At 35.3% G+C, this 15,777-nt stretch overlaps 1 long non-coding RNA gene across 8 annotated transcripts in view; it reads left to right on the forward strand.

Annotated features, from left to right (window-relative positions):
- The window catches only part of LOC132693982 (uncharacterized), a 283,679-nt gene that overhangs the window by 86,651 nt on the left and 181,251 nt on the right, over positions 1–15,777 (forward strand). For 7 of the 8 annotated variants that reach the window (XR_013556549.2, XR_009617092.2, XR_014137883.1 and 4 more), the window contains exons 3-4: positions 1,689–1,741; positions 10,300–10,354. This is a non-coding gene — a long non-coding RNA (uncharacterized LOC132693982). Of the gene's footprint in view, positions 1–1,688; positions 1,742–3,780; positions 3,930–10,299; positions 10,355–15,777 lie in introns of all 8 variants that reach the window. The other variant, XR_009617093.3, reaches the window with a different exon arrangement.

The following is a 15,777-nucleotide window of genomic DNA, read 5'->3' on the forward strand; positions in this document are numbered from 1 at the left end:
GTTGCCTTTTAGTTTTGTTGATTGTTTCCTTTGCTGTGCAGAAGCTTTTTATTTTGAAGTCCCAACAGTTTATGTTTGCTTTTATTTCCCTTGCCTCTAGAGGCTTATCTAAAAAGAAGCTCTTACAGCCAGTGTCAAAGAGGTTACTCCCTGTGTTCTCCGCTAGGATTTTTATGGTTTCAAGCCTCACATTTAGGTCTTTAATCCATTTTGAATTTATTTTTGTTTATGGTTAAGGAAAGTGGTTCAATTTCATTCTTTTGCATGTTGCTGTCCCGTTTTCCCAACATCATTTGTTGAAAAGACTCTTTTTCCCATCGTATATTCTTTCCTGCTTTGTTGAAGATTAATTGACCATATAGTTGTGGATTCAAAAAATGTGCTTAAAAGAAAGGAATTATAGGATTGCAAAGTAAGAACAAGTTCTTTTAACTTTTTTTCAAACTTGTAGGGAGTAACTATTATATTCTGAACTGAATCACTCAGTTATTTAATTTAGGCTTTAAAAAAATCCTACTCACTTCTGGGAGCTAATTGTGGGTTGAGCAATCTAACTTTGATACTGTCTTACTGTTTTGACTTCATTTCATCTCCATTAATTAAGTTATATTTGTTACCTAGTATAAATTCATGCATTAAAAATATGAATTTTAATAATAATCCTCTTACTGCTTTTAAATTTAGAAATAAATGATTTCACTGTGAAATATACATATTTGGGCTCTTCTTCATATTATATTCTATCAAGTGGGGTAGCACTGAGGGTGATGAAAGTGGATTGTCACAATAGTATCACTGCATCATTGTAGAATAGCTCTTATTACAGTTTGAATCCATAAAGGAATTATGGTTATTTGGAAAGAAAATGGGGGAATGCATGAAATGGATGGAGAGAAAACTTTCATCTTCTTTCCTTGAGAATACAGTTTAGGTAGCTTAGAAAATTCCCGTAAATTAAAGTATGAAAAAAAACTGAAATTGGTAGCAGAAGACAACCGGGGTGGCTCAGTCAGTTAAGCGTTTAACTCTTGATTTCAGCTCAAGTCATGATCTCATGATTCATGAGATCAAGCCCCATGCTCGGCTGTGTACGGACAGCGTGGAGCTTCTTGAAATTCTCTCTCTCATTGTCTCTCTGCCCTTCCCCTGCTCATGCTCACTTTCTCTCAAAATAAATATATAAACTTAAAAAATAATATCAGAGCCTCTGAGGATAAGAATTAAAATAGAAATAAAAGTAATAGAAGTGTTAATTTTTTTATTCATATACATTAAGATCTTTTATAAAGGGCCTCTAATCTCCCAATTAGCCAAAAATATTCTAGGATTTTCTAAAAAATATTTAATATCAAAATTAAAATGAGTCACACACTATCCTGAGATCCAATAAAATGCGATTTTCTTTCTTTTTAAATTTTTGTCTAGGTGTAGCAAAGAATATTCAGATGTGGATTTGGAACTTACCAACATTCACATAATTTATGAAAGTCCTGATCAAAATTCAGAACTCCACTGATTTACTACATTGCTATAAGGGACCAATCAACAGCAACACAGCTTTAATAACTTTAATTGCATATTCGGCTGTGTAAGATAACAGAAAGAAAACGTGTTAAAGCAACTAGCATCGTCTTCACCATCATGACCTTTATCGTAATGGCAACTAACTTCTTTTTAACTCTTCGCAGATTGCAAAGTGCTTTCATCTCCAGCGCCTTTTACATCTTATAGTCCACTGAAAGTAAGTAGAACATGTACTATTTATTCACTGTAGACTTGGAAAGTCTGAAAGATACAGAAATCTTAAATGCCACAAACAAGACATTTATGCTGTTTCTATCTCACATGGCATTTAAAAAATATGAATGCAGAGAAGTCAGTTAGAACAAGGTCATGTGAGCTAAACAATGGGTGTATGCCTATTTTGAGATGATTCCCTACAGATCTCTACTGTTTGATTAGAAATAGCCGAAATAACATTAAAATACATGGAAAAATATATATCTTTTGATTCATTATTATGAAAACCCTAAAAGAAAACTAAGTTTATCAAAATGTGGATTTAAATGGAAGAAACCGTTCTTTGATTAAATCACTCACAGTTGGTATTTTTCTTTGGAGACTTATTTATTTTTAAACTCCTGGGTGAATTTGGCCTCCTTCTACATGAATAACCGGTTCTACCTGAATGTCTTAATCCTGTAAACTCTCCCTGAGGCTAACCAAATATCTTGTACATTTTTATTTATCTGACTTAGCCTTGTGTAGAAAGGGATTCGGAATGTCATTGGATGATTGGTTGTGTGGATAAGTTGCTATATTTTTGGTAGATGACCACCGTAAACAAATGATCATTTACTGACTTAATTTAAAAAAGATTCCTGTTAGCCAAGATACCCCACTTCTAATCCAGGCTACCACAGCTGGCTTTGTGATTTTGAGTGAGTCCAGTAACTTTTATGGATCCTTTCATCTCACTAATAAAAACAAAGGATTTATATGCTTGAATACCTGTAAAATAGGTAGATATCATAGTATCCAAGTCTTAGTTGTGTTATTCTCCTCTGAAGTACTTCATTTCTCACTTCCGTTATACATATTCATTATTTTGAGACCATGAGTCCTTGTTCAAAAGTGACTCTCACCTCATGGAAACATACTCTATTCCTTATACAAGGTAGACCAGCCAAATCTAAAAGAGGAGGACTGACATCAGCAGTAAATATAGTGACAAATCAATCTTCAAGGTGTGAATATTGAAAGCAAAATCATTCTATCTATCAGGTCTGTGGCATTATATAATTTGAGCTTTCTTGAAATGTTGGGTAGAAACTCACCCTTATTAATTTCTTTGGTAATAACTCATTGCCAACATCTGTGGCATCGTACTCAATTCAAAATATAAATTTCGAGGTGGGTAATTTTTTAGTAGATATTTTCTAATTATTCTCACTGCTGAAATCTAACATGAAATATAAATGTTAAAAATATGGAGAAATTGCTTTTTAGAATACATTGTTTTTAAGAATCTCTTCGGTGGTATAACACAGAGAAGGAGAAGCAGCCTATTTAGGAAAGAGGCTCACTGAAACTGTTATACCGGTGCCTTTGATAATGAAAATGGTAAAGCTTCTTGAAGGTCTTTGAGCATACATTTATCAAGAATTTATTCAGCATATATTAAAACATGAAAAGAAATCTGAAAATACTTCCAATAGTCTAAATAACATTAGCTTACATTCACATAAGTTACTGCCAAAAAATCATTATGCTTTGACATATTGTCCTGTTTGGCTAAAAGTATTCATATCAAATATCATTTCCCAAGAGTTGAGGATAGACGATTTAAAGATGAGTGGAGGCAAATGTCCTAAAAATACTATATGCAGCTACAAGCAAAAATCCCAGAGAGGAAATGTTTCCCCTTGGGAACAACAAAACAGAGAGTTGCATACATGTACTCAAATGCACACACACACACACACACACACACACGCACACACTTTTAACTGCAATCCAAGAAATAACTGGACCATGCTTTTTGTCTATGAGGAGAGAATAAAGATATATTTTGAAAAAATATTCACAGTCTCTGACTTTAGTTTGTTTCTACCATCCAGACATGACATACCATGCTAAAAAAAATGAATAGGTAACTTTTGAGAGATTTGAAGATAAACTGCTAAAATAGTTATTGTGGGTAGGTATAAGGTTTTGAGCTCTTTTAATGTTATTTAAATTATAGAAATGTAAATTATGGTCTTAGTCTTAACATTTTAGCATTCACGGTGGAATCTCAGTCCTCTTGAAATTCTGTGCGAAGTTGAGAGATCTAAAGTCTCCTACATTTGAAGGTAGACTTGAAGATAAAGACTTTTGCATCAGGTTTATGTTTTATCAGTCAGCTGTCTTGATGAATTGCATCTTTGGTATGATTTCTTAGATAATTTATAAAATTATTTTAGCTTTACATGTAGAAAATTACTCTGTCCAAAATATAGCTTTAGACTGAACTATCCCATATATAGTGAAAGTGAAAGGATATTCTAAGAAAATTATGAAACCATCTTTTTTAAAGGAAATAGTGATTTGGGCTTATATTTAAGAGATAATTATAAAAAATCTTTTCTGCCTCTTATTTCCTCTTCAATTGTTTAAGGTTAGGTTGTATTCTATAATTCAAGTTTGAAGCTTCTCCCTGAATTTTACCCAAATTTTCAAGTAATGATAATGAGTACTACAAGAATGGTTAATCATTTTGTCATTGGAATACTTAGCAGAAAACATCACAAATCCTTTTGAAAATGGTATGATAAACTGTGGCCATCAAATGAAATATTTCATGATATACATGGAAATCCTAAATATTTTATTTTATGAGAATAATGGGGGAATTAGTGGATGACAGAGTTGAAGTATTCTGTTCAGAAGCTAAACTCACAACTCTTGCCTAGAAGTCTGCTCTGCATTACGATGATACATCTTTATTAAAATCTATTCTGGAGGCATCTATGTGGCCAGTCAGTTAAGCATCGGACTCTTGATCTCAGCTCAGGTCTTGATATCAGGTGTTTGTGAGATCGACCCTTGTGTTGGGCTCTGCACTGAGAACGCAGAGATTGCTTGGGATTCTCTCTCTCCTTCTGCCTCTGCTCCTCCCCACCATGTGCAAAACACCCATACTCTCTGTCTCTCAAAATAAATAAGCATTAAAAAAACTATTGTTTACAGAGATTTGTAAGAAAAAAATTATGATGTAAAGTGCTTGCTGCAATCACAGCAATGCATATGTGGTGGCTGCATGAATAAGGGCTAAATGACGGAGCTCAAATCTGCTCAAATCTTCTGTGTCTATCAAACACCTAGAGATGAAGGAGCGTGTCATGTTCTGCTGTAGTGGTTTTGTTGTCCGCTAATGGCAAATTGTTGTGTGTAAATAAATTAATGCCACATCTTGGTGGCTGCATTTATCCCTGTTGGGATTTATAAGGCGTGTCTATCCAGCTTTTTTTGAAGCTTAATCCTATTTAACCCAGTCTCCCTCTACCCACAACGTTTTCTTACCTCTGAAACCTGGTTAAAATGGACGTGAATAGCCAGTTTCCATCAAACAACCAAAAGGAAGTAAGTGGTCTGATGGAAGTATTTCTGGGTAAATCAACCGCATTCCCTTGGAATTGATTACCTTCATAAGCCATTCATTCTTGTAGAGCTAATCAGTGCAACTAACAACAGATCTGCTTTGTTTATTTCACTGAGTCCTTTAATTAATTCAGTCTCCAGGCCCTGGAAATGTCTAAGGTGATCATGGACTAATGGACAGGCAAATGCATAATATGCTTCCAGCAAAATGTTCGCTTATGGAAGACCACCTCTATAGTTTCAAAAAAAAAAAAATTAAGTAAAAAAAAAAAAAAAGAAACTAAATTGTAGCGACATTATGAAGTAATCAGGTGAGGATAAGGGAAGTATAAATTCTCTCCTAGAACCCTTCTCCTTTCTTAAGTACCAGTGACACAAGTCCGTAAGCCTGTCTGTTTCTGGTGCCTACATACACAGTAGAAAGAGATAGCATCCCAATGAAAGAGGACTTCAACTACTGCCATTTTGACCTCAGTCTGTACTTTTTAATTGATTAAGTTCTTCTTTCCAGCTTATCTCTTAACTCAGGCAAAAGACCTAGTGGGCAAAGCATCCCACACCCTACATGGTTGATTCCAAGACCTGATCTACCTGACTTTTGCCACCCAGTTCCAGTTCCCCTTTGACTTTTGTCCCACATTTTCCCTATACAAACCTAGTATTTTCAGCACTTTAGGGACAGTCTTTGAGACATTAGTCTGCTGTCTTTCCAATGCTGGCCTCACTGAAATAAATGCCTTTCTGGTTTCATCACCACTCGTCCCACTGCCTTTGGATTTTGCTAGTGGTGAGTGGACAAATCTGGTCTGGTTGAGACCCTCGGAGCCAGGTGCTCTTGGGCACTGTGCTGTGGTTACACCACTCTTACTATCTGTCTGCCCAGTGGGACACTTTTCTCAGGAAAGAGAAACTAAGAACCAACATAATAAAACTACAAAACGGTAAATGTCATTAAGATATTGTGATTTATAAGAAATATACATGTGGTCATTTAGACAACCAAAATATATTTTCATTTGTATTTGGTCTTCACCACAGTTCCTTACTCACAGCTCCCAAAAGCCTTGGAATAGCTTGAGTGTTGAAAGTGATTTAAAAAAAAAAAAAGTCTTTTGTCATATTAATGAGGTGAGTTTTGGAAAGCTGGAGGATGGGGGCTGGTGGCTAGGAGAACAAACCACATGACTGGAAGCTTGGAACTTTTGGTCCCACCCACTATCTCCAGGGTGGGGAGAGAGTTTAATCAATGGCCAATGGCCAGAGATGTAATTAATCATGATTATGCAATTAAGCCCCTGTAAAAACCCAAGAAGAGCAGGTCCAGAGAGCTTCTGGGTTGGGAAACATGTGGAGGTGCTGGGAGAGTGGCACACCTGGAGAGGCATGGAAATTTTGTGCACTTTCCCCATATCTTGCCTTGTGCATTTCTTCCATCTCACTATTCCAGAGTCATATTCTTTTATAATAAAATGGTGGTCTAGTAAATAAAATGTTTCTCTTAGTTCTGTGAACTACTCTAGCAAAGTAATAAAACCCGACCAGGGTGTCATGGGGACCTTTGATTTATAGCCAGTTAGTCAGAAGTATAGCAGCCTGAACTTGAGATTGGTGTCTTGGGGAGGGAGGTGAAGAGGCAGGGGAAGTGTGCAGTCTTGAAGGACTGAACCCTTAACCTGTAGAATCTGATGCTATGTCTAGGTAAATAGTATCAGAATGGAGTTGAATTGCAGGACACCCAGGTAGTGTCCAAGAGTTTCCTTGTCGGGGTGGGGGAGAAGCCTCCGTGCACACACACTGGATTTCAGTCCACGAATTTAATTTAGTCATGCCAGGTCAGTGGTTTTCATCTAGCCCCTATGTTTTCAAAATATGGAATACATATCTCAGGTTGTATCTGAAACTGAGTTGTAACAAAAGTTATGGCATTAAATGACAATGATTCACATGGTGAAGAATATTCAATTTTCTACTCTCTTAATCCTTTTGTTGACCTCTTAAATAGCCTTTGCATGTATATGTGTCTGTATTACTTTTGGAATACATAGTTATTACCTCTTTAATATTTGTTAATTGTCCTTTATGATGAGAACAGAGCTCAGTTCAGAATCATCAACAGCAACAGTATCCAGTTAGAATTTAATACTTTTAAAAATTTTAGTTATTTTCTTCAAAATAAAGTTGGATACAGACGAGATGGCTAAAAAGTCAAAACCAAATTGACTCTTCCCAAAATGCTGACTTTGAGGGTATGAGACATGAAATAAAGATAGTATCCTGGCTTTGTTAGAATTACTTTTAAAAACTATAATAAGTAAAGATAAAAAAGAAACTATATTAACCAATACTAATTATTTCATTGCTAGAAATACTATATTATTTTTTAAGGCTAGAAATGAGTATTTTTTAAAGACCAATTCTTGTTAAGAACCTCAAGGTTTGGTACTTGCATACTCAAGCTCCTAACCTTGTATCTATCTGGTACTAAATATTTGAAAGTCATTCTCACATACTTTCTTCATTTTTCTGCAGCACCTACTAGTCTGTCAGCTAACTGAAGTATCTATAAGTAGAACCAAGAAAGTTGGGACTCCTAGAGATCAGGCATAATCCCGTCCATTCATTTAGTTATTTTTTTTTCTATCAGTTCATATTTTGAATCCTTTTGTGCCAACTTTATATTGTAAAATGAAAACACACACACAAAAATATGGTATGTGACTTCAAGAAAGTAGCAGCTATAAAACAAATTGCATTGACTTATGCTTGTATATTGTTTGTCAAAGAAAGCCATATGAAAAACTGAGTATTACTGTTCTTTTCTGGAGGACATGCCATATCTAAACCCATAACTCTCTGCCATTCTCTGTTTATTATACCTGGTCCTTTGCTAGTTGTACCCCCCACCTGCCTCCTAAAGGTGTTGAACCAATGATCCCAAGTTTAGAATAAAGTGGAGCATCTTTATTTTTGAGCTCTTTTTTTTTTTAACATTTATTCATTTTTGAGAGAGAGAGAGAGAGAGAGAGAGAGAGAGCATGAGTAGGGTAGGGGCAGAGAGAGAGGGAGAAACAGAATGTGAAGCAGGCTCCAGGCTCTGAACTGTCAGCACAGAGCCCTATGTGGGGCTCGAACCCACAAACTGTGAGATCATGACCTGAGCCAAAGGCAGATGCTTAACCAACTGAGCCACCCAGGCGCCCCTATTTTTGAGCTCTTTAATTAAACAAATTCAATTAATTGATCTGCAAAGAGCACTGGGCACTGTGGGGACATGCAGAGAATCATACAACCCATCTTGGTGTAAATGAAGACATAAATTTGAAAAACTAGTGACCGTTATCCCAGTATAAAAGAGAATTAAAAAAAAAAGTTTCCCAGGCAAAGGAAAGAATACATATGAAGACATGGAAACTAGAGGAAGATCATGTGTTGTAGATGAGCACCAAGTAAAGTTCTATGAGAATAGAGGCAAAAAATGAGGAGATGTCTGAAGGAGAGAGTCTGAAGCCAGATAAAGGCCTTCTATACTTCAACAAGAAGTCTGAGATTCATCTTAAAAATAGAATGTTAATACTAATGGTGACTCATATTATCCAGGTGACATCTAACTTGAAGATAAATGTTTAAAAGTATCTACTCTTCTGGGCCCAATCCTATTTGGTTTGCAGGACCAAATTCCCCTAGTCCTTAGTTACTTGGGTCCTGAGTTAATTTCACACTCATTCTGGGCATCTGCTCTCTGGGGCTGCTTTCTCTGGCTACTTAGAATGATTTATTCTTAAAGTGGCATCCATCTCGAAGGAGGGGAGTCACTCCAAATGACTAAATCACATACCTTGGCCTCTAAGCTGCTCCTTCATACCAAAGCTCTGGAGACGTGTTATAAAGTACATTACTTAAAGTTCAAGGCAACTGTGGTTCCAGTTGTCATCTCTTCTTTCCCTTCCTCTATGTTTTGTTCTTATTTTCTTCTTCTACCTACTATTTATGGAGGGTTAGGAGGATGTTTTCTTCCTACTTTTGTTAATAAGCTAAGTGCTCTTCCAAAGTACAGCATTTTAAACATTGAATTGGGTGGGTTGGGAGGAAGTATGCTATCAAAACCAAAAGAAATTACATGCTCCATTATAAATAAAATATCCAGAGTATCATTTATATGTTTAAATTATTCACTACAATGACAGGAAGTTAAGATGATTATGCATGGCATATTTCTCATATTGGTGAAAAATAGGACAGTCCTTTCAGTCCTTTCTGTGTCAGGTTTGAATTGTTTCTTATATCAATGGGTTTAGTGAAATTTGATTATCAGTTCTACTAAGTCTAAGTACTCTCAGTAGAAGATTAATAGAAATTAAGAAAACAATCACTTATGAATGGTGATCATAGCTCCAGAGAGTCTTTAAGAAACTAAAACAACATAGGGGCTTTTTTGTCATTTTACAATATTTCATTTGTGTTTATTTAATCTTTATTTCCACCCCACTCCTTGAAGCCTGCCATTGATCCCTCATAAACTTCAAGATAAACATATAACTCTAACTAAGGTATATGAAGCCAGAATGACTCATCCATTTATTGATTTATCCATTATCTAGTAAGTATTTATTGAACGTCTATTATATGTCATGTTCTTTACTAGTTGCATTGCCCATTTGGTTTCTGCTCAGCTTTTAGGCTTGTCTCCTACCATGACACTCTTCATGACAGTCATCCTGACCGACCTGCAATCCCCAGTACATGCTCAGGTTCAGCATACTTTCACACCTTCCCTGTCCTGTATCTATGCTAGGAATGGCTTTTCCCTCTCATTTGTCTAGCTTAATGGTTCCAACAAAAGAGCTGATTTTTTAAATCACCTGGGAATTTCAAAATACATATTCCAAGTACCCAACCTCCAGGATTTGGATTTAGAAGATCCCTCGTGGTACCTGTAAATCTTATATTTACAAAAGACCCCCAAGAGATTGAGATAATCAGGCTGATTTTGAAACACTTGACCAATTAAAGTCACTTTCGTCTTTAAGGCTATCTCCCATGAACATTAGTTGACCTCATAATTTTCCTTAAATGATTCTATTATGTTTTCAATAACAGCATTTATATGCCACAAACTGTAATCAAAGTATTCATATTTTAGTTTTTTATTTCTTCCAGACAAAAAGTTGCTAGTGAGCGAGTTCAGTATTTTCTTCACTCTTTATCCTGAGTGGTAAGTACAGTGTCACACATGCAGAAGCCTGGATTGATGTTTGTTCAATAAATGAATGAGTTTAAAATAAATATTCTTTATTTACATTAGGAATACTTTGAAAATAGTGAAAAAAAAGTCTGAAAACAGTGTCTATACATATATTACTGAGTTGGCATAAGAGTATAATGCCCATTAAGGTGTAACATTACCAACAAGTCAATCAATCATTTATTGTTACTATATCATAAATATACTTTTATGAGGATAATTGGAATACAAAGGAGAGATTTATATCATTCCTCTATTATTTAATTTCCTGGTGAATCTTAATACTTTGAGGACATTATCTTTCACTCTAAGCTATGAATATTTTTTCTCAAAGTGTGATCCATAGGACACCTACTTAGCATTACTGAAGGCTGATGTTAAAATTCAAGTCACAGCCTGAGAGACTAATGTAACATATATAACTGATGGTGACTTGGCAAGTAGAATTTATAAAGAATTATAAATCAATAAGAAAAAGCCAAACAACCCAAGACCATTGGTTATAAGGGAAATTCCCATTAAAAACCATGAGGCAGTCCACATGTTGAAATGAAAAATCAAAATATCCAGCAATTCCAAGTGTTGGGAGATGATGTGGACATCTTAGAACAGCTGTACACTTTGGGTGGGTAGGGATGTATTTTGTTACAATCACTGGGAGAAGAATTCGACATATCTAGAATACTTGAAGATGTTCCTATCTCACAACACAGCATTCCATTCCTTGACAAAATTTTGCAAATGTAAACAAGGAGATATAAACAAAATATTTATAACAGGGTTGATTATAATAGCACATTTTGAAATACTATCAGTACAGAAATGGATAAACCGTTTCAAATATATCACGTAAGATGAAACACTTTAATTAAAACAGTTACACAAATTAACTAATGTCATCCTGTCAATGTATATAAATTTGGCAAGAATAATATTGAATAAACAAAGCCAAATTTTATAAAAAAGATTACCCTAAGTAGAATATGTAAAAATGATGACTGTGTGCAGAAGAGACATGAGACTACTTTCCAACAGTGTATATGGTAGAATGTTAATTTGATTTTAAGTCTCTCTATGTAAGTTCAATTACAGACATATAGACCAAATACTTTTTGTGACACCTGTAAGTCACATCCTGTGTTTCAGTGACACCAAAGGAAGCTGCTTTATGAAGAATCAGTGTTTTTTGTTCTCCCTGTTTTATTATGAAAAGTAGGATTCTCCATGCCAGGAAATTTTTATTATGATGGTTTCCATTATTGGAACACCTATGTTGTTCAATAAAATTAAAACCAAAATATTAAGTCAAGCCGTTCACAGAAAAAAAAATAAAGAAAACTGTTGCTTATGTGGAGGGACTAGCTGTTTTCTTCTTCTTCTGAAGTTTACTATTTATTTTAATTTCTATAAAAGCTAGGAAAAATGATTATTATTTCTCTTTAGTATTTGTGTTTTTAAATTAGTATCACTGAGAGTACAATGTTTCCAAACACCTTTATGACTGTATTAATCTTTGTGATACAGTAAATAAGGCCCCCAGTTCTTCATAGCAACTACCGTGAAGAGTTAAAGTTTAATTCCTTATGTCTTGAATCTTGGCTGGCTTTGTAACATCCTGTAAATAATAATGCACTGAAATTCTGTTGTGTGAGTTCAGAAGCTATGGCCTGAAGAGGCTTACCAGTATTTGCCTTTGCTCTATTAAATTGCTACTCTAAGAAAGGTGGTCTAGCCCACTGAAAGGTAAGAGACAACTTGGAGAACTGTGTTGTCACAAAAAGGACATAGCATCAATTTTCAGATAGGTGAGTGAGGCCGTGTTTTACATTTTATAGCTAAGGGTAGCAAAACATGCCATCTCTAAAGATGCCACTTTGGCATATTGATTATTTTGAACTAGAGGCACTTGAGAAACAGCAAACACAGGGAGAAGCTTTCTACAGATTCCCTTTATTTGCTTAAAGACAGAACCTCCAAAAGATCAATTGCCATAATTTCCTTCCCTAAGAGTTTTACCGATCAGGAAAGATGGTATCTTATTATAGGGAAAGAAAAAACTAAGTCCACGCCATACCCAGACAAACTGTCAGAAACTAGATATAGCTCTCATCTATTCTTTTAAGGGCCCATTCATATTTCCTGAAAGTCATGTACTCTCCTCTAAGAGGTCTAGATCTCTTTTCCCCCTATTTAAGTCTGAACTCTAAGCCACTTCTTTGAGTTACTGATTTTTCCCTGCTATCTCCCATGTATATATGAGGCACACATGTAATAAAATTTATTTATTTATTTATTTATTTATTTATTTATTTATTTTTTGTTTATCTTTTATTATGGGGTCCTCAGCAAGAATTCACAGAGGTAAAAGAAAACTTATTTTTTCTTCCCACATAGCCCAATTTGTCCTCTAGCAGACATTAAGGGTAGACAGGTAAAACAGGTAAAGCAGTAGGGGGATCACCTGCCAACCTACAGGATGAGGAGAAATGATAAATATTTGTGATGTAGGCCATTTAACCCACTGAGTCGTGGTGTGGTTTGTTTTGTACCAATAGTTAACAGGTACAGAAACTAGTACCCAAAAGTTGGGAGCTACTCTAATATAACTTTAAAATAACTGTGTCATTGACTTTGAGCCTAGATAGCCGGTACAACCTGGAAAAGGAGTGAGAAATCTGTAAGCAGAGACAGAGACAATGGCAAAAGGGCCTGTTGGAGGCTAGAGAAAGGTCAATCAATGTGATGTAGCAGCAGAACAATTAACACAAATATTGACTGCAAGAATTTGAAAGTGGAAAATGCACATAACAAACAGGAATGGATTAAGGATATTCATAAGCAGAATATTGAGAGTGTAGATGGGTTTCATTCAGCTATATATGATAAGGTATTGGAAGAAAAGATGAGCTAAAGAATGAAATGATTTGCAATTAGAATTTAGAAAAATATAGAAGGCCCAGAGCATGTTGTTAGAAATAGCTGTATTCTTTCTGTCTAGCAGTAAAACGTTTTCAACATAAAATGAGCCCAGGGGAAAAGATCTAATCAGAGCTGTGGCAATATGATTTTTGTTACGTTCTCTGAGGGATTTAAGTTGGTGCCTCATTTTCCTTCTCTTAAGGAAAGAAAGAATACCAGAAGGGTCTCTAAGAATCTTGGGAGCAGTTGTCCCTTCCTCGTTTCATACACTTGAACATGGGGGTAACCTTGTGACTTGCTTTGACCAATAGAAAATTATTCCCAAGGCTGGCCCTTGAGAATGTTTCAGCTGCCACTTTGAGCTGCCCTAGAATACCATTTCAGAAGCTAATCAAGAATGCTGTAGGATGGAAGGCTACATGCAGGAGGACTAAGATACCTCAGCTAAAAGTCAGCACTAACTGCCTGAAAAGTTAGCCCTTCTTGCATATTCCAGTCCCAGCTAACCCTCTACCTGAATGAAGCTGCATACATGAGTCTAGGTAAAATATCAGAGGAACCACTGGCCCATTTACAGATTACAGAAAAATAATGAAGTACCTTTTTTGTTTGGCATACAGCTGAGGTTTAGAGGGGTTTGTTGAGCAGCAATAGAAAATAGTCTGATATGATCTTCATTCTAAAACCCAATGCTAATGATGGCAAATGCAAATGTTAATAAATTAACACAAATGGCAGTCTCCAAAGTAGAGTCAAACATATCTGCAAAATCAAGGTCCTTAATGTCAAATTATACTTCTTAAGTGACTAATAAATATAAAGTATTTTATATTAATAAGTGTACTACAAACAAAAGTCAGATTTTTGAAAATAAGACATATCATTTATTTACTGCACATTTGGATTTATCTGACACTCGTCAAGATTTAAATAATCATGAAGGACTAAGAAAATGTCTCAAACTTCTATTGTATTTTTCTGCTACTAGTTTGTATTCCTTAATATCATTTTCCATATATTTGATGATAACTTTTTTGAGGGAATAAAGGTTCTTTACTATACTTTTGTAATTCTGATTATATACCCATTGTGATAAAGTAACTGTATGATTTCATGCCTTTGGCTTTGATTTTGATTACATTCGTGCTTGTAAGGCAAAGAAATCACACCTTAACCAAATTACACTTGAAACCTCCCTAAATTGCTCATACATTCCATATACATAATTCTATTTTGTATATAAAATAAGCACAGTAATTCTTATGCAGTTTGATAAACACTAGTCTCAGAAAGGAACAAACTATTTATCTCTGCAGATGTTCAAGTAATCAAACCATTCTGCATGTAGAATAACCCTCAAATTGCAAAGGAGTATGAGGATGGATGGAGAACTTCAAAATGTTTTTGTCTTCCTGCAGGGTTAATTCAACGCTTTAGTGTTATCCACTATAAGTTTTTCAAAAAAATCAACAATTTTTTGTGATTGCAAAATGTGCAATAATGGACTACATATTATGGGAGGGCAGCTTTTAAGGACATCTGAGTTAAATGCTCTTATGACAAAACTATTGAATTGTGACCCGTACATTCTTTTGTTAGCTTTTCCCTTTTGTATTTTTGTCCAACTTTTTTTAGAGAGCTTTATTAAAAACTTACATTAAAACTGTGCATATTTAAAGTGTAAACTTTGACACATTTTGATATCTCTATACACTTATGAAGGGATCACCACCGTCAAAATAATTTATATGTCACCCCAAAAAGTTTCCTTGTGATTCCCTGTAATTACTCCATCACATCTGTCAACTTCCCTCCCACCCCTGGCATACCCAGGCAACCACTGATCTGCCTTTTGTCACTATAGATTCGTTTACATTTCCTAGAGTTTTATATAAACTCTTACAGTACATACTTAATTTTTTCTGGCATTTTCCAGGTAGGCCGTGGAGCTCCTCACACTGTCAACCAATACAACTCCTTCCTTTCTCTCCTAAAACATGATTTCCTTCAGCTTTTTGAACATATTTATAATATTTGCTTTGAAGATTTTGTCTGCTGAAGTAAACATCAGGCCCTCTTACAGACTGTTTTTATTACTTGCTCTCTCGTGTGTGTGTGTGTGTGTGTGTGTGTGTGTGTATCACACTTTCCTGTCTCTTCACATGTCGCATAATATTTTATTGAAAACTGGCCATTTAGATAATATATTATAGTAACTCTGGGTGCTCATCTCCCTGTTCAGGGCTTTTTCTTGCTATTGCTTATTTGTTTATTTGTTTAGTGATTTGGATGGACTATTTTTGTGAAGCCTGTTTCCCTGCAGTGTGAAACCTCTGATGTCACTCCTCAGAGGTTGCAGGGTTGGACAAATATATAATCAATTATCTAAGGATGACATTTTTTTAGCAGAGGTCTCTTTGACTCTTCTCTCATTCTTTCTGTCAAGATGTCAGCCTCTCTTGGTATTACACCCA

Source organism: Panthera onca, chromosome B4 (assembly GCF_046562875.1).
Source record: "Panthera onca isolate mPanOnc1 chromosome B4, mPanOnc1 haplotype 2, whole genome shotgun sequence".
In the NCBI taxonomy this organism is placed as follows: Eukaryota; Metazoa; Chordata; class Mammalia; order Carnivora; family Felidae; genus Panthera; species Panthera onca.